This window comes from Rhipicephalus microplus, chromosome 10 (assembly GCF_043290135.1).
Source record: "Rhipicephalus microplus isolate Deutch F79 chromosome 10, USDA_Rmic, whole genome shotgun sequence".
Lineage (NCBI taxonomy): Eukaryota > Metazoa > Arthropoda > Arachnida > Ixodida > Ixodidae > Rhipicephalus > Rhipicephalus microplus.
Window position 1 is genome coordinate 39,197,491 of NC_134709.1, and position 19,205 is coordinate 39,216,695.

At 44.1% G+C, this 19,205-nt stretch overlaps 1 non-coding gene across 1 annotated transcript; it reads left to right on the forward strand.

The window, feature by feature from the left end:
* The first annotated feature begins 6,905 nt into the window (after positions 1–6,905).
* Positions 6,906–6,977, forward strand: TRNAA-UGC (transfer RNA alanine (anticodon UGC)). The gene has a single exon. It is a non-coding gene; the product is annotated as a tRNA-Ala (tRNA).
* The last annotated feature ends 12,228 nt before the right edge of the window (positions 6,978–19,205 follow it).

Here is a 19,205-nt window from a genome sequence, read left to right on the forward strand (position 1 = left end):
GTGAATTTTTCAAAATGTCGATACCTATTGTTTCAACAGGCTGGAATACTACCTGTACATCGTCTCTACAATTTCAAGTTAGCATTGGAGTTCAGGCGTGAATTGAAAGAAAGCCGACATTTTTTGTACGACCTCTCAAAACTGCAGCCAAATAATACATTGTTTGAAACATGAAATCAAGAAACACGGAAAATAAAAAAAAAAACTTCGAGAACAAACTACGGTACTCCACAGATGAGTTATCCTACATAGCTCCTACGTTACTTAATGAATATGTGAAAGCTGGCATATATTTCTTGCACTGTACACAGACTAAATTGCGCGATATACACATGTTTAGTTTTTAAGATTTCTCTGCAGTTGCTGTATTATTATGGTTGCTATTTATATTTTTGGAATATGGACTTCATTTTTATATTATTTATTTATTTTTTATTTGTTGTTGTTGTTGTTGTTGAGTTTACATCGCTGACTGTTTGCCACTGCTGTCGTGCTAAAAGGTGTGGCTGTGGGCTTTTGTGAAGCTGCCTCTTTCGGGGAGCAGCTTTTACCTGCAGCTGTCCTTCATCAAACTATTGATGAAAAATAAAACATTATTATTATTATTATTATTATTATTATTATTATTATTATTATTATTATTATTATTATTATTATTATTATTATTATTATTATTATTATTATTATTATTCAATGGTTTCCCAGACGCCTGCCTCAGTCCCTTTATGGCTCTTCAAAAAAGCCACTCCATGCATTCAAATTCTGGGGCTTGATTACTTCGGGATATCATGCCTTCATGTGGTTTTCAGTGCTCGAGGACTTAAAGCGACACCTCCCGGAGGCACAACAGTACGACTTGCCGATGTCGGAAAGAAGATATGTAGCACAGACTGTGTTTTGCGCCGTGCATGGTACATATCTCATGTCGTACGGCCCCCATTACGAATAACTATAGGTCATTGCGATCCCTCCTTGGCTCATTTTTTCTGGTCAGGTGGGGCAGAGCTAGTTTGCCGAGCAGCACTTGAACAACTGCGCAACTGCGGTGGATTCGCATTTCCAATACGTGTCTGTTTGCTGCCAGATGCTTGCCCTGCGATTCTTCGCTTGTTACATGGTGATCAATGCCTGGCGCGCGATGTTGCCTGCTATTTCTTAGGCACCAAGATACGTTATTGGCTACCGGATGCACGACTTAACACTGCACCGCAGGCATTCAACGTACTTGCATATAACTCCACGGTAATAGCATTCCATAGTCACACGCAGCATGTTTGGCCTGTCGTGGCAATTTAGAAAGCCGTATAGTGGCCCTTCGGATCCCTCTGGTTCCTTCAGCTCGTATAGCACGATCGAGAGGTGTTGCGTGGAGCGCGATAACGGCATCTTTATTTGCCTGTCCATCTCCGTGACTTCATGTGGGATGGAGAGTACTCCCAACACGAGACAGACTGGAGATGTGGGACATGGTCTCATCTTACAATTGTCCTAACTCTCCGTTACAGGAGTCGAACCAGCACGTGCTGCAGCAATGTGTCATTGCAAATATGTTTTGGAAAGACGTTAAAACTGGATTCTGTGGCTTAGGTGTTAATCGCTTTTTGAGATATGGTTCCTGCTCACGTAGTCGCTTTGCGCGTCTTCTAATAGCTCCAGGAGCTATTTGTTTGTCACGTAATTGGTGGAAGTTGTTGCAGCAGGTCATCGTCGTCGTGCTCTGTTTTCGATGCTGGAACGTTTATAACTCCAAAGTTCTATCTTTCAGTCGGTGGAATCGCTCCTCCTTGGGGAGGAGGAATCCCTACGACAGTGGTCGTGCCGTTTGATGTCGGTAGTTGATGAACGTGTACGGCTAGCATTCCATTTGGACTGGTGCCAGATCACATGACAGTAACCGATTAATGTATGCATATCTGTATGTGTAAGACGTCTATGTGTTTGTCTGTGACCCGTATGTATTTGGTACTTTTATATATGCGCTCCACTATAACACCGTTAAATTTAGATTACACTCATCATGGCAACTCTTGTACATATTTTCTGACATTTTTCACCAAGTCATATATTCTGTATATATATCATATGCATACTGTGATAAGTGTGTGCGTTTTAGTAATAGTAGCGTCTGTTAGAGACACTCTGTGGACTTGGACATTTTTAGGGGCGAAGCTCCTTAAAGCGGCACCCGTTCGTTGCACGTATACTAGTCGTAGTCGTAGTCGTAGACGTAGTGTGTAACCAGTCTTACGTTTTGACCTGCAAGGTGGTGCCGGTGGGAGATTTCTCATGTGCGTTGTTGAACAATAAAAAATTTGCAGCGTGCGCGTTAACTGAAAGCCGAATTCTCCTGTCTCTCACTCCCCATTAGCAGCCATCGGCATGTACACTGGGCACTATCTGACAGGAAAGGTTGCTACGTTATACTCGCTGGGCGTAACCTCCTTGGTTTTAGAAAGGTTTAGCGAGCGTTGGGCCGCAGTGCCATGAATACAATGAACTAGTATATACCATAAACTCGAGGTGGTTAAAGGTGGGAAGTAGACACGAAGCGCAAGCCGTAAGAAAGTGTGCGTGTGCCACCTCTCGTTTAGTCCTTGGAATGTCCGCTATATGGCGGTGCTTCTATATGTAAAATATATGATGAAAAGATGCGAGATGGTGGTACTTGGAGTGTTAAATACTTAAAGTGTTGAGTACTTGGATGGCTGTACGGACGTATAGACGCATGGACGGATGCAGGGGCGGATGCATGGACGAACGCAGGGACGGATGCACAGATGGACGTGCGGACGCACGAACACACGCACGCACGAACGGGCGGATGGACGCATGGATGGTCACCCAGACAGACGCACGGACAGACGGAAGCAAGAACGATTGGACGGACGGATGCTTCGTCCCACTCTCCATCATAAACTCCGTGTATATGCTGCCATTTCTTTTCAAAAGTGTCATGTATATCGTGCTTATACATTTTTTTGTTGCTGTGCTTGTTGCATAGACGCTGTTTCCATGCGTTTCTAACTTCCGGCACTGAAAATATTCTTTAATAAACACAAGGGTATTCATCGCTGGGAACGACGCTGATACCGCAGTCTATTTGATGAAGTCGATGGCAATTAATTACACTATTCACTCGGATACAGCAGACACAGGTGGTGTACAAGTGCATTGACAACTAGGACTTGCGGTTGACAAGGACACCGCCGACGCGACCGACAGAAGTCGTCCGAACTGCCGACAGAGTCGGTACCCTCATCTGCAACCTTACACCACTTTTCGTGACTTTCGTGATCGTTAGCTGCTTAATATTCTGGAATGGTATTGTGGCGGCTGCTGCAAGGAGGTAAGCTATTTATTTATCAAGCCTAAAGCCTTAGACTGCTCATATAATGACAAAAATTGACTGTAAGCGCCAACAGGAGCGACGAAAAAAAAAAAAAGAAACAGGTGATGGCGTCACGCTATGACGTCCTCAGGAAGTCACATGTCGCAAGCGTTCGCAATGTTACATGAGAACACATGATAGCAATGCACAGCGTGACGTCAAACGACGACACCTTCACGTCGTAGCTTGGTAAAAGCTGGGTTGATACCACATGCATAGAAGTTTGCGTGCAGATATCCGAGATGCGCATGTGTGTGTAAGGGGGGCGGTTAATACTATCGCCTGACAAGTTGCCCGTCGACTTGGGTCAGCCTAGACAAACCATATTCATTCATCCATAAACTTATTTATAAGTTATTCATAAACTTATTCATATAGATAGATTAGATAGATAGATAGATAGATAGATAGATAGATAGATAGATAGATAGATAGATAGATAGATAGGAATGTTAGTGCCAGCCGGGCAGAGTTTCAGACAATAAGTGCAATAGCTATAAACAACTTGAATCTATCTATCTATCTATCTATCTATCTATCTATCTATCTATCTATCTATCTATCTATCTATCTATCTATCTATCTATCTATCTATCTATCTATCTATCTATCTATCTATCTATCTATCTATCTATCTATCTATCTATCTATCTATCTATCTATCTATCTATCTATCTATCTATCTATCTATCTATCTATCTATCTATCTGTCTGTCTGTCTGTCTGTCTGTCTGTCTGTCTGTCTGTCTGTCTGTCTGTCTGTCTGTCTGTCTGTCTGTCTGTCTGTCTATCTATCTATCTATCTATCTATCTATCTATCTATCTATCTATCTATCTATCTATCTATCTATCTATCTATCTATCTATCTATCTATCTATCTATCTATCTATCTATCTATCTATCTATCTATCTATCTATCTATCTATCTATCTATCTATCTATCTATCTATCTATCTATCTATCTATCTCACTAATTCTCTCGCGAGTACTAATGCTTTCGCTACGCAAAAGTAGTTACGTCGAATTAGAAAATTTAGGCATTCACCAGACTTGGCTGAGCCGACTATAGAAATTTAGGTGGGCCAACTTGAAAGTGCATTATGTGAGTTTCGGAAACTGAGTTCATTCTCACTCGAAACCGAACTACATTACCAGCAAAACTGACTTCGCAAAGCATCAAAAGTTAGGTGGTGTAAGTGAAAATGAACAATGCCGAAGTCGAAAATTTAGTTGAACCCGATTCACAGCCGACCTAGACTTCCACAAAATGGACTACCCAACGGCCAAAATTTTGGCGGGTTTCCTTAAGACTGACATTACGAAATTCTAAAACTGAGTTTATCCACGTTCAGAACCAATTTATAGGCCTCCGTCAAAATTTAGCGAAACACCATAATAGGTTAGACCACTATCAATATTAGCGGGGACAAACTCGAAAACTAAGCTTACACTATGATCTCCCAAAAACCCTATTTCATATGGTATGGGGATGCAGACAAAGCCCTGGAGCCACTACACTAACCGAAATGCAGTGGGAGGCCAAGTTATCAGACCCAGGCCTGAAGAATCAGCGCAGCATGGTTCAACGAGCGCGGTAGATGGCAAAGGCCCGCGGCTACCTGGAATAAGGAGACCACCCACTTTGGGCGCCCAATGCGTTTGCTGATATAAAAGTTCACAAACTCTCTCTCTCTCTCTCACACACACATTTTGTAAACCAACATTGACATTCTCCTGAACTTACGTAGGCAACCTCGAAAATTAAAAGGGCCCAGCCTAAAAAATAGTATTATTGAATGCGACAACTGAGGTGTGTCCCTGGTTTAAAAATGACCTATACTGTCTTTGAATTTTGGGTCGCACGCCGTCAGAATTGATTTGCACTGACGAATTCTAAAACTGAGTTATACCCTTTTTAAACATTAACCTAGCCCACAGCCAAAATTGAGTTGGCTCATCCACGAAATCGGGGTGGCCCATAACTAAATGTAAATGTGTCGAACAAGAAAAGTTTATTGAACCACGTTCATGATCTACATGTTTCCACCAGATTTACGTTGCCCTGATTATGTAGTTGACAGCGCCAGAAAAAAAAAAAAAAAGAGTTGACTGACATTCAAAATCAGCCTAACCCCCTTCCGAAATTCACTGGGCTCGACAACAGCAGGCAGCAAATATAAATTTGAGATTGATTCCACGGAAAGAAACGCTTGATCTGTTTTTTTATTTTTCTTTCTTTCACACCAATCTCAGTTTCTTTTGCAGTGATACCAATCCACAAAACGACTAAGAGCGCAGTGGTCAAAAACACTCATGAACATTGTCTGACAACACTTCACTTTCGTAGGGTTCAGAACGTAGGAGGGTTGAGACTGATATTAACAAAACAGCGCCTGGTAATGATAACTGATAGTATATTTGCTGACACGAAGTAAGAAGACGAGGACGTGTAAGCACAGAACTCCTATATACTACCATGTAAGCAAAAAACATGCGAATAAAAAACACGCTTCATCCAAAAAGGGTGAAGCATTCCCAAGCTTGTCAGGTGCTGCCGCTTATTGAGGAACTGTCGCAGCTAACCGGCTCACAATCAATAGCCTGCAAGACGCCAAACGCAGCATTGCAACTTGTTGTTTGTAGTCAAGTCACAAGAGGGCGCGACGGTACTATAGGGCGCTTAGTGTATTTGAATACACGACAGAGACATTCTCGTTAGCGTGCAAGATTGTGAAAGCACGTGTCTGCACTCCTACCTTCGGCAGTTTTTTTTTATTTGACCATTCTAGCGCTCTCTAGAAATATAAATGGAAAACCAATGTCTTGAAGTCTCGGAAGCAGTTTATTTTGCCGCGTAATGATTCGGCGGTCCTTTCGTAGATAGAAGCACCTATTCAGTTAGGTTTTTCTTGAAGATTCAGCATTCTGATTCTCTTATGTCTTCTCAGATCGGGTCGATTGGCGGAATATAGAAGATGCCTTTGTCCCGCAGTGGGAATAATTTGGCTGATAATGATAATGATTTCAATTGATTTATCTTCTAAAATATGACTTGGGGTTGTAGTTCTTGACATGGTCAATTACTTATCTCCAGAATCTTGTTTCCTGTTGAAACGATCGCCATTTATTTTAACTGCCACTGTCAAGTTTTCCATCACCTAACACAACGGCGGGAACGGAACAGAAGCCACCCCATTTATTTCAAGCGTTAGTGGGAAAAAAACGAAAATAGTCGCATAAAGAGAGGGCAAGCGTTGTCACGTCAGTACGTGTTCCATGTTACGTTTGCGATGCCGTATTGCTTTGCAGGGAATGGTTGTCCGGTAAATACGATTATTTTTGGGTCAGATAGGAAATAGGAGGCAAACAGAGCAGAGGGGATTCATACAACGATACGAAAGAAAACGACAGAGCAGTTGCCTACGAAGAGTCGAACAAATAAATGAAACGTGCGCTGCACGGGATAAGCGGCTGCTCCCTGCGTGACGCGCGCGCTTCCTGCCCTACTCAGGCGTCGGGGGTGTAGCTCAGTGGTAGAGCGTTCGCTTTGCATGTGAAAGGCCCCGGGTTCGATCCCCGGCACCTCCATAAATTTTTTTTCTCGTTTTCATTTTTTTTTTTGTTTGTCAGTAGGAAATCGAGCAGTGATTTTCAATCTTTAGCCCTAAACAATAAGCCATTTCAGGTAGATGCATATATGTGGCTCGGACATTGCTGCAGATGTTGAAAAAAAAAGAAAGGGGGGGGGGGCAAGAAAAAAAAAAGAGAGAAAAGCTCGACTACTGTTGTGTGCTTAAACTTCGACGAAAAGAAGCTTGGTTGGAAGAAGGATCGAGTGTCCTCTCACACCCCTCCCCAAGCACCGCCTGCGAGTCATCCGAGGGTGTGCGTATGAAAGGGGAAGCACATACCGTCTCCAGCCTTAGGATTATCGCCCCTGCATTACGTTTAGACAGCGCGGTATACGTTACCGAAAGAAAAGTAACTAAATACGTTACTAGTCACGCTAACAGAAGATGAGCGCGTTAACAGCCTCGGTTACCGGCAAAAAAAAAGTAACGCGTCACCATTACCATTACCAAAAAATAGTAATGCACGTTAATTCTGTTGTTCACGTTCACAAATTTCATCAGTGCACTTTCACTGCAGAAATGAGAATAATGATCTAATAATAAACATCAGCTTATTTTTCACAAAAGACCTCTAATAGAACAACAAATTTAGGTCAATACTTTGCACACGCGTGTTGGACTTCAGCTATATTAAAGTGGCCAAATCCTTAGTAGCGTGTGACGGCTTATAACTCTGTGGCACATGGACATAGTAGGAGTCAAAGTGACATTAAAAATAAGATTTAATCATTAATGATATCTGCGAAGATAACATCACTTCTGTTGAAACAAGCTGACAGTAATTCTGATGGTCACGGTGCTCCAATGGCGTACATGCGATATGCACACATGTTATATTAGGCAAATAATGTAAAATAAAGTAATGTTCAAATCGAATAGTCCCGTAAAAATATCTACAGCATGAATATTAGTGCCCCTTTAACCCTGTTATAATTGCTTCAGAAGTTGCGAGGGTTAATGCAAAAGTGTTCAAGGTCAGTCTCGCTCGCTGAGGAATTCGTCAAATTGAAAACATTAGAAGCAGATCGAAGCAAATTTTATTTCGAGAGCAGCACTGTTAAACGACTCCATGGTGTTGTAGGTACGAATTGCTGACAAATATACAACTTGAACAGACAGCTTGCCTTGTTTCTCAGTGAATACGTCCGCACCTGCGGTAAATACGCAGGAGGTCGACGGACACTCCTATTGCCAACGCCTGGCAGCAAGGTTGTCGCTGTTGGCTACTATGCACTGAAGTGGCTACATTTCGACACATTTGGCGTCGAAAATTTCCAGTTGGCACCATGACTATTTACTGGCAGCTATGTAATTTCTGGTTTTATCCATTCAATATAGTTTTATTTATTCCACAATAGTAAAAACTGTTTATAACACCACTCCTGTTGTACTTGGCTGCAAATTTGGCAATAATAATAAATGACATGACTACTTTTGCTACATTTCTATTTAGTTCTGGCACCATTTCATTTCCACACTACCGTAACCCTGCCTGGGGGGCCGATCGCGGTTCACCGCTGTGACAAATTGATAGCTCTAGGAATGTGGTGCATACAAGATGAAGGAGTGGTAAGACTTCCGGGATAATTGTAACAGAAAGTGCCGGGTAACGCGGCACCTTACGTTACAGACAAATGTTAAGTTGGGTACGATACCCGTTATACAGTTACGATACGGTAAAGAGTACTTTACTAAATTACCGATAAAAGCAACACGTTACCGCGGTAACGTTGTAAATTTTACGTTTTGCCGCCAACATTGCATTTAAATCACGCACGTGGTATGCATCCCAGACTGCCGGTATATGTACTGCGCACATGTTTTAAACGCAGTGCGGGCCGTAGGACGTACAATGTAACGCCGTTACCGGTAATGTATTACTTTTTCAGTAATTTAGTAGCACACTCGTTACAATTTGGTAACATTAACGAGTAACGTACTGAAGTTAACATTTGTCGGTAGCGTAAAGTGTCGTGTTACTTGGTACTTCTCGTTTAAATTGTTCAGAGAGACGTGACACTATAGCACGAGTAAACCGTGATCACGCATTAGGAATCAGTAATATCTAGGTGTGCCGATAGGGCAGACAACGGTTCAGAAGCTCTGCAACTTCTACCCAAGAAAGCGAGCTCAATTAATCGAACTACACTTTTCGACATCGTAACTCCTGTAGGAATACGTGACGACTCGGTAGACACCAGTGTTTAACCATTCGGAACTAATTTCGTCTAATTAAAAGCATATTTTTCTACGACAACGTGTCGGCCAGTACGAAGCATTAACCGAATGCAGAATACGTACAAATCTGAAGACCACATAAACTCAAAAACGAAAAATGAGAGAAAAGAGAGGGAGAGCTGCGCCACCTTTTACAGCGAAATCTGTTATGAAATCAGAACACAGGTCACGTGGGGCGTTGCAGTTGTCCGCCGCCGCCGGTGTCCATGAGCGAAATTGCAAGAATTAATAATAAAAAAACTCAGTAAATGAACACACCAAGGACACAATGCAATTCAAACCTAGTTCCACAGTTGCCAGCCCAATATTATACCACTAAGCTACGCAGGCACTGCAAAACAGTTTCAAAACTGGCCTCAGGCATGTTTGAGGTCGGGAAAAGAATCCCTCTAATATGAGCAATAAAGCGTTTTAGAACACCAAAGGACCAACCAGGCGTCACGCAATGCTAATTGCGTAACGATTGGTCCATACAATGCTTCAACCCCTTGCAAACGCTTGTTCTTATTCGCATATTAACTGTGGCACATACCCACTTCAGGCATAACTCTTCATCGTCGTCAGTCACTGCATAAAAATATTGCACAGTATTCCTAGCAAGTGTGTATACCACGCCTCCCCGAAGAATGATGAAGAATAGAATAGTAAATGCTAGCCTACTACACAAAAAACTATGACTATTTATGGCGTAATGGGCAGCAAGTGTGCTTGTAGAAGATGCTCAAAAAGTGCTTAGAAAAGTCTCTGAAAGGCCACTCTTCCAACTCATCGTGCGTTGGTACGACAGGCCCAGAGTTCGGATGAGACAATGCAACCTTTTTGAACATATTTATGTACGTTTATACAAAGTACGCCTGTTCTTCTGCGCTGAAGTCATTCTCACGGATATGTGAATGACGTCACACGAATCGGATTTCGTCCAATCATCGTAGCAGGGATCGTGTGTTGCAGTGCACACGAGTGCAATACGTTGAAGGTGGCATTATTCTGTGGGCGTTGAAGAACCTGTAGAGCGACAGAACCTAGTGAAATCAAAAGCGCTTTCTTGATTATCTCGATGGTTGGTAACGAAAACATTGCTCTTCTAAAAAAAGTCGAAGGCTGTTCGGGTGCTTGGGGACTCGAGTGACTGAAAAAGTCAGGTCGAAAAAAAAAAAAAGTAAAACGGACGCAAGAGGAGGTGCCAAGCTAGCAAGTGCAAAAACGTCGAACAAGCGATGAAATTAAGGAAGATGGCATGAGAAACCATTCCTGAGGACAGTCCTGAAAGAATAGGTATAAAAAAAAAGAGCGGCATGGGTGACGGTTAGACTATTTCGAAGTACGGGAGAACTTTAGAATGAATCACTGAGGAAAAAAAAAACATAATATGGAAGAACGAAAAACTGTACAGAAGTAAACAGGCAAGCACATCAATCATAGCAGAAAGGTGGAGTCTTTTCTGCTCTTTCAGCTGTGTATGCCATGGGATCAGTATATGCTGGTGCAAGCGAAGATGTCATTTCCCGCGGACTACAGCAATGACAAAGAAAGAAAGAAAGAAAGGAAGAAAGAAAGAAAGAGAGATAGAAAGAAACAACACAATGTATATGCCGGTGATGGTCTAAGTGAATGGCTGGTACAGTTACGAGGGCGTCGTTCAGTTCACTGGAGTTGTGGTCTCGTGGAAGCGAGACTCGATGAGACAGTTCCACCACCACACGGGCGTGAGCGTGACGCCTCTCCAAAACTCATCTTCGAGAGTTTGCTTATGGCTGCAGAGGCGTGCTTCGATGTTCTCCACTAAAAGCAGCGAGAACTCGAAGCTGATTTTCAGACAGACCTCTCAGGTTGTTGTGGTTTGTTTTTCGGGAACATTAAAGAAGTCGTATATAGGAGAACCGAACTGCCACAGGTAAGGTTTGTTGCTTGTACGATGTTTTGCTACCAGTGTTCATAACGCCCCTTAGAAGCTGCGTGCTAACCATGACAAGGAGGAGGAGGAAAAAAACGGAAACACACGATGTTTAGCCAGTTCTCAGACTGGCTGGATTTTCTGTGGTGGAGTAAGAGAAGGGAGCCGTGAGTTTATAGACAACCTGCCTTTAGATAGGCACAGCTAGTAAAAGGTAATGAAAGACACAGGCCAAATGAGCGTTCTCGACCAGACAAATTTTCGCCGCACTTTCGATTTCATTGGTATATGTACTTTGACACTTTCTTTGTGTTTAGAGCAAACGCACTGTCCCGGGTAACTTAAAAGTGTGGCAGCTTGGGCTAGTTGGTATGGCATGACGACAGTTATAGCGCGAAAACAAAACGACGACACAGAGACAAGAAGGACAATGAACTTCGTGTCGTGCCGTTAGATAAAGAGGGTGGTTTCGCCGTTCTTCCTGATTCCTTGTACCTGGAAAAGGCGGTCACAGCTATCGACTCTGTTTTCAATTATTAGCGCTCGTGTCTTTCGTGTCCCTCTTGTCTCTGTGTCGTCGTTTTGTTCTCGTGCTATAACCATTGTCGCGGGTAAATCGCGGCAGCTTAAATGTATAGATGATTTTCCTCAATGGTGCACGGACGCGGCCATGTTTGGTCACGTGATCTTAACTGGCTTTGTCCCGCACTTAGCTAGAGTTTACTATTACTCTAGCCAATTCATTAGGCCACCGAAGGTGTCATGCCGGTGTCACACCAGCGGGATGCAGCAGGGCATAGTGTAAGCAAGTCACATGCTTGTTCAGCATGCCGTAGTTCAACATGTAATCACCAAAAAATTGTTGACATTGAAACATTTGCGTTTGTATGAAACCAGGTTACGTGCAGAAAGCTTTCGGAGGTGGCAGAGAAGGGTCAATACACTCCTGAGAATATTATGTCTTTCGCCTTCCAGTAGTCCGAAGCGAGCGCATAGTGGCAGAGCATCGCCTTGATAAGACTTGTTTTTTTCCGAAACGTCTTGGTTCGCTGCTCTCACGGTCTTTCTATCTACCGTCTATGCGTGTCTATATGCCTTAAAAGTTTTAAATGCGAAGCATTTTTAAAAGCGAAGCAAAAGTGCGGAAACACTTTTGGCATCTATCTGAACCGAAAGTGGTATGCGTGGGTAAGACGGTTTGACGAATACAAGCACTGGTCAAGAAATGAATATAGTCACAATCCCATCGCGTACGTCGTCAAACACTTTCCGCCAGACAGTGGCACATACTAGCGGGCAGGTATGCGCCACCAGTATGCGGGCATGTGCCACAGGTGATTGACAGTTGGTGTCTTGATTGATTGATTGATATGTGGGGTTTAACGTTCCAAAACCACTATATGATTATGAGAGACGCCGTAGTGGAGGGCTCCGGAAATTCAGACCAGCCAGTTAGTGTCTAAACAGGAACGGCGAGTATACCCATGGGTAACCTAAATGCGCAAGCTTTAAGAAAAAATAAGCTAACATTGGCAGAATTGACCCGAACAATGCAAATAAATGTCAGGCTCCCACAAGAAATCAAACCCAAGCATTCTGTGTGGCGATCAAGCATTATACCACAGAGTCACGCGAGGTCTCAGAACTACTTTGCAAACAGACCCTAATATTCGTGAAGCGACAATCGTGCTTGTAGTGCTGACTATGTAATTTTATAAATATTACATATATACTCCTATGATACAGCCGTCACGTCGGGGTGGACGTATATTGTAGTTGAATGTGCTGAAGCTTCGTAGCAGTGCCCAGGGCTACCATCCTCGCGAACACCAACGCTTCCTATCAGCTTATCGCTTCTGGTGTTGCTAATACTCGTGTTCCTGTTGGCATCATTGCTCAAGTTCATAGAAATGGTTATATAAACATCTGCGACTGTAGACCATATGTTTGTGAGCGAAACATGTGTAGATATATTTAGCGTGATTTCAAAAGGGTGTTGCGCCATATAAAAAGTAACAACACGGCCACCTTCTCCCCGCATGCTTCGCACAACGTCAATTCCCAAGGAACGTGGGGTCTGCCGACTTTTTAAAAAATATTTTTATTTGTAGTTTTATCATTTGGCGATTGTTAAAGCTTATATTTGGTTGACCACATTTTATTTCTTGTTTTGGCAGTGAAAGTGACGAAATATTCCTGCCAGTCTTGGCAAAAAGAAGGAATGTGTGCTTTATAAATGAATTGAAACTTCTCCTTGAAGATAGTGTAATTCTTGGCCGTGACAAACGCATTTCAGTTTTGTTTTGTCATGAGGTCATAAGTTTTATTATATTTTATTTGTTTTATTATAAGGTCACGCTGTATACTACACTGATGGTTGAATGTGTTTTTCGTGAAGGTTATGTTATGTACGCTATGTTTTATCCAAATGTCACCGTGTGTATACGCATATGTGATTGCCAACTATGTTGTCTTGACTTTTATTATACGTCTTCGTGTAGTAATTCATCAATGTGATGTGTTGCCAAAGCCTTGAAACTGCATTTAATCGTCCTCGCAAGGTCTTGACGTCCCCTGACGGGAGACCCGACTCTGAATAAAGCAGTTTGCAACCACCCAGCGCCTCGAAATCGGTTGACTCCTTTTTGACGAAATCTCGATCGGGTTGGGAGTCTGTGTTGCTTCTAGATTATCACCGCTGTGTGTCGCCACCAAGTGCCCATCAATAGCCCACCAATAAACGTCTTTAGAATTTGGTGGATGTGCTGTGCCCTCAAAACACCTTCGATCCCGTACCGTATCTTTTGCCAGGCCTCAAGACGCCACCCAGTAAAAGTTCCCGCCTGTACGTCTTCGCAACCTCATATAAGTGAAGCTTTTTTTTTGCAAGCTGGAGAAGGCATAATCTCATGGTGCTCTTCAACCTGTATATTGTGTGTGTGTGTGTGTGTGTGTGTTGAACAATTTCTTATGTTCAAACATTCGGACACTGTATGTTCTTTGTTCGATCCTTCATAGAGAAAAGGGCTACCCGTTGCTTCATTTCAGCGTCAACCTTATATCGTTTCAGAAAAAAAGAAAATTGGCAGATCCCACGTACAGTGGGAATCGATGATATGCGAAGCACGAATCTGAAAGTTTGATATGCCCCTTTAAAATCAGCACAACGTTACGAGGTGGAGGTAAATGATGCCGTACATGACTTCCGTGTTATGCTGATGAAGTTTGAATGTGTCGTTTACCTTCGTCATTTATTCACGTCATGTGATACCAAATTTAGTTTATGTGAAGCTGGCGAAACGACCGCGAGCACGCTATGAGCGTGGTAGGTTCGCATGTTCTTAAATGACACGCGTGTCAGGATTATCATGTTTGCACCAATCATATACTTTCGTCACCCGTTGACGTCCCGTAACAGCAAATTTGGTATATGTGGAGCTAGCAAAACGGTTTTGATTGATTGATTTGTGGGGTTTAACGTCCCAAAACCACCATATGATTATGAGAGACGCCGTAGTGGAGGGCTCCGGAAATTTTGACCACCTGGGGTTCTTTAACGTGCACCCAAATCTGAGCACACGGGCCTCGACATTTCCGCCTCCATCGGAAGAGCTAGCAAAACGCCCGAGCGTGCATCATAAAGGGCCCAATATAATCCAACGTAGAGTTGACGCACGTGCACGCTGGGCACAGCAACGCAACGCTAGCAAAAACACGAGCGACCAGCGTGACCGGCGCGACCAGCGTCCGTTGGCGTGGCCCGACGGCAACCGACACGAAATGCGACATGCTGTATTTTGCGCCGATGAGTTACCCGGACAACACTGCGTCTCCCTCTTTTCGTGACGGAGGGACGCCGGATGCACTGAAACGCGCATGCGTCAAAGCAACGCAGTGCGGCGCGCACCTGCGAATATATGGCAGGACCGGTGCCTGGCGTGGCAACGCTGGCGTGACCCGACGAAATGAACACCGGTGAGCACGAGCACCGCGTCTCGTGGAAATGTATTTGCGCCTTGACTGTGGCATGTAATCATGTTCTCACATAACACGCATCTCATGATTATCATGTTTGCACCAGTCACAAACCTTCTTCATCCATTGACATAACGTAAGAACAAATTTGGCATATGTAAAGCTAGCGAAACGGCCGCGAGCACATCGTGAGTGTGGCATGTAGTAATGTTGTTACATGACACGCATGCCATGATTATCATGTTTGTATGTGTCATTTACCTATGTCATCCGTTCGCGTTTGGTACATGCGAAGCTATGGAAACGGCCGCAAGCGCATCATGAGTGTAGCATGTCGTCATGTTGTTACATGACACGCAAATCATGCTTATCATGTTTGCACCAGTATCATACCTTTGTCATCCATTCACGCCCTGTAATACCAAATTTGGTATAAGTGAAGCTGGCATCATGAGCGTGGCACGTAGTCATGTTGTTACATGACACGCATCTCATGATAATCATGTTTGCACCACTCACGTACCCTCGTTATCCTTTCACGTACTGTTATACCAAAATTGGTATATGTGACACTAGCGAAACACCCGCGAGCGCATCATGAGCTTGGCATGTAGTAATGTTGTTACATGACACGCATGTCTTGATTTTCGTGTTAGGGTCTGTCACTTGTGTTCGCCATGCAATCATGTCATACCATACCAATTTTGCAACATGCCATGTGAAAGAAACCACCGCAAGAGCTGCAGGACCATGAAACGTAAATCATGACATTCTTGAGATCCATGTCATGGCTTTTATGTAATGACTAGTAAAATATGTTCTTCCTACAGTCATGTTATGCCATACCAAGTTTGGTATCGATACCATTATCGAAATGGCCGGGAGAGCTAAAAGTCGTAGGCGGCTAGATAGATAGATAGATAGATAGATAGATAGATAGATAGATAGATAGATAGATAGATAGATGCGTGCAAAGTCACCGAAGTTCGCTAATAAGTACTTCGAGTTCGAAAATAAGCTTATTGAGGCACATGCGCCAGATCTTTCTCAAACGAGGGACGACACTCAACCCAGGAACGGGCGCCATGAGCTGGGCTCCTCAAAAGCAACCCTCAAACGTGGACATTTGAAAGAAAAAGAAATTAGCTGTTTAGTATGCCAAGCTAACACATCTCCGTCCCACATCTTGTCACGAGCTCTTTCGCTATGTTAAAAAGTAGAAACGCCCAAAAACTCGCTGAGCGCCGGTCTAGGAGTAGATATACAGGAGCAGCAGGATGTCACGTCGGGACTCCAGCTATAGTAATCCACGCATTCCTTGTTGGGTGGGGAAGACATGCGATCAAACCACAACGCCCCCCCCCCCCCCCCCCATCAGCCGTTCCTCGCAAATGGTGAGGAACGTGACAGACATATCGGGGCCCCGGCCAACGCCATGCTCGCAAGTTTCGTATCCGCAACCGTCCTACAAGTCGCTTTTGAGCTACGGTGTGTAACGTACATGACTGGCGTGGAACGGCTGTACGCATTTGCAGTCGGCGAAAGACGAGCAGCCGTGGTACTTTTCTGTAGCATTCGTGCAATACCGCGAGAGTTGTAACGAGAAAAAAGGCCGTGACCAGCTCAACACGAGGACGAGAAGACGTTGCGGTTGGTCTTTTGCCGCGGATTACTCGCGTGGCTGCCGAGGAGACAGCGACGTGAACGATCATTGTGTACACAGCATTCCAGCTTGTACAGTGTGACGTCTCCTTTTGTATGGGCGGCAGATCTGTGGAGACTACGAAACGTGCTGAAGCAACGGGCTTGCGCCTCGTCCCATGGTGTCGTCTCTTTGGCGCATGCTGCTTACGATGGCTGCGTCGAATGGCCCGTTTCTTTGTCTCCACAACTGCGTTGTTGCGGGATTACGCTATTGCGGGTTTCGACTGCACTGTTATGTTTACAATTATTCTCGATTTTACAGGGTAGCCAGCCGATCTGAGAACTGGCTAACCTCCCTGTCCTTCATCATTTATTCCTCCTCCTCCTCCTCCTCCTCCTCCTCCTCCTCCTCCTATTCTCTATTTACCCACGATACCAAGTTCTATCCTCCACCTCCTATGCTGTAATAACGAAGGTCTTGTCTTTTCCCGCATGTTTCGCAACAGAACTTCTGTCCTCCACTCGAACACTGTTCGTTGACTCATACTTATTTCGATTTTTTTTTGTAACTGTTCCAGCCTGGTTAATTATACAATGCGCAACCGTACCAGCTTTCTCAATCCGACAAATGCTCAGCGAATCGCTTCAGTACCCGCAAAATTCATTACGAACGAGTCTGCTCGTTGCAAACTTTATAACACGCTTTCACTAGCCCGCGCAACGTTCACTGCTACAAGTGGACACGCTCGAAAAAATCGCTTTGGTCTTGCGCGCAGTACGAAAAATAAAACGTTCATTTAACAAGAAAGATAGAAGTTTCAGGGTTGTTGCAGCAGCGTTGCTATACTGTGTTTCTTTTTTTCAATATAAATGTGCACATCCGTAAAAAGAACTTTCCAGAGATCTGCAACGTGGTGTGGGAACACGATTTAAAAAAAATGAATGTCTCTATGCTGGCATTATGACTGTAGAAAACTTAGGACATAAATATTAATGAATAAACCCAAGCAAGGACAGGGCTTTCAGCCTGCTGCGCTTGGTGCTACTCTATTTATATGGCTAGCATCGCCTCATGAAGAGGAATGAACTCGCGGATAAGTCCACATGCTCTGGCGAAAAATGCTGTTTCACGAAGTCCTGTGAATAAAGCCACATTATGATTCCATCTTCATGAATAAAGATAAATATCAACTCATTAGGCACTCGCCGTCCTCGCGTGTTTGATTTAGATCGAGCGCAACTCTATGGAATGCTAAAGGACATCCGACTAATTATTCGTGAACGCTTTCCTGATCATTCTTCTATGGACCTTGCCCTGTCTTGATTACTTCAAAGTTTTTGCGAATGAAGCCTAAGTGTTTATTGATTGATTGATTGATTTGCGGGGTTTAACGTCCCAAAACCACCATAAGATTATGAGAGACGCCGTAGTGAAGGGCACCGGAAATTTCGACCCCCTGGGGTTCTTTAACGTGCACCCAAGTCTGAGCCCACGGGCCTACAACATTTCCGCCTCCATCGGAAATGCAGCCGCCGCAGCCGGAATTCGAACCCGCGACCTGCGGTTCAGCAGCCGAGTACCTTAGCCACTAAACCGCCGTGGCGGAGCGCCTAAGTGTTTATGAAACTGACAGGTGGTTAAAGTAATGTAATCCCACCGACGCCGAACTCCACTATAGACATACAGGTTTTACCTGACTTCTCAGCTGGGAAACAATGGTTGGTCTTGAAAAAAAGCACAGGCATGCGGTGAGCAGAAAACTTGTGGTACTACGCTTTTAACTCGCTATTCTGGCTTGACTTTTTCGAAGGGATGAGGGAGAAATCTTGGCCATGAAACATGCACTTGCGTTCCCTTCCATGCGTGATTTATACTGGGTTTAGCGTGAGGGCAGTGAAGCCGCAAAGAAAAAACTATTCCGGAATGTGGGAATCAGTTTCACGGGATGCCGTCAACTAGTCACTGCCTAAGCTGAATATTTTTAGACTACGACCCAAGGCCTGGGCATACGCATGCACGCACGCACGCACGCACGCACGCACAGTTGCGCGTCTGTGAACCCTGTGCCTTATAAAAGGGTACTCCCGTTTTGCCGAATTTTCTCACCGGCCTTACATTTCATTCTCAAAAGAGTCCTCAGTCACTGTCTATAGTCAGTGATAGATCCGACAGCTTTTAGCACTCGGTGCTGTGCTTCGCCCGGACGACCGGAAGTGCCCTTCAGGGATAAAATAGAATTTTCCTGCCACGCTCAACTGAAGCGGTGAGCCCTCGTGCGTTGACGAGGGTAACTTCGACGCAGCGCTTCCGCTCACTGAGTCCCGCGTGGAAGATAAGGGGCGTTCAAAATACAAACTCTCGAGCGGTGGCTTTCAAGCTGCCACTTGACGCGACACCAACTCTTCTAAAACTGATTGAAGCTCCAGGTTTCG